The following is a 1,295-nucleotide window of genomic DNA, read 5'->3' as shown; positions in this document are numbered from 1 at the left end:
CTGTGTATCACCATGTCCTCCGCCAGGCTCCACAGACGCAGTATATAGTCTCTGCTGTCCTTCATCGTTCTCGTCTCCTTTCACGCATCAAAACGAGTCCTGTGTATGAGTGGCGTGTGGGCGTGCGTGCGTGTGTGTGTGTGTGGAGGGGGGAGGGAAAGGGGACAAGGCGCAGCTCGAGGTGATCGGCTGGACCACCGCCGCCACACACACGCACGAGTGGATGATAGTGTGTGTATGTGTGTGTTGATGTGCACGTACTCCGATAGCGATTGGATATCGCCGCATCCGCGTGCGGTGCGCATTCAGGGAGATGAAGAGAAATAGCGGAGAAAGTGTGCATGTGGAGTGGGGTGGGTGGGTGGGTGGGGGGCTCAACGGCAGCGTTGCTGCACATCAGCCATCCATTGAACAGGGCGATGGACCCGCGAAAAAAAAACTTCTCAGAAGGTCGAAGCCCTTCCGAGTGCATGCGCACGCACGCACACCGAAGCCAACTCGAAATATGCCCAGCATGGAGGGACGGCAATAATGAGAGTCGCAGGGGCGAAACGAGCAAGCGTGAAGAAGATGTAAGTGCGTCAGTCGGAGGGGTGCGGGTGAGGAGGTGTTTAGGTGGTCGTCCACCAGACATATACGCCTTTCGAGAGTGACAGAGAACACTCCGACAAAGAAAATGGTACGCTCCGCTAGAACTCCCGCGGAACTGCTGCCGATGAGGTGCCCTGCGCCCGCTCGCACGTTTGGTGCTCCTGCTTCGCGCCGCATGCCCACGTGACCATCTGGAAGACAGGCCCCACCCACAGCAGCCTGGCTTCCCTCCTCACGACGCTCCGCACCGGCCTGACAGCGGTGGAGGATGGCACATCGCGACGCATTGGCGGGGGGGGCGGGGGGCACAGGTGCCGGCGCTGCTGGCCTGTCGCGTTCGCCCCTCACTCCAGCCCGTCTCTGGCCCTTGGGAGCTGGTGCACAACGACGTGGCGGGCACGCTTGCAAAGCCAGCCATGCCAGGGGCGCCGACGCCGACTGCATGGATTGCGGACCCGGCCACCGGTCTCACACGCCAGGCCGACAGCCCCCGCTACGGCACTACACGATGCGACACGCGCTCCTTGCCGGCGTCTGTCCCGCACCGAAGCGCAGGCAGGCGGTGCAGCAGGCGGCACCGCCACCCCTCCCCTGCCTGTGTTCGCTGTGAGGGCGGCATACCAGGCGCTGTGCCCGGTATGCTACGCGAGATTCGCGGGTTGCTCGAAGCCCGAAGCGCAGCGCGCTTCGCGCTGTGGTCTTGC

Source organism: Leishmania donovani, chromosome 19, assembly GCF_000227135.1.
Source record: "Leishmania donovani BPK282A1 complete genome, chromosome 19".
NCBI lineage: Eukaryota > Euglenozoa > Kinetoplastea > Trypanosomatida > Trypanosomatidae > Leishmania > Leishmania donovani.
This window is presented reverse-complemented; position numbering follows the sequence as displayed.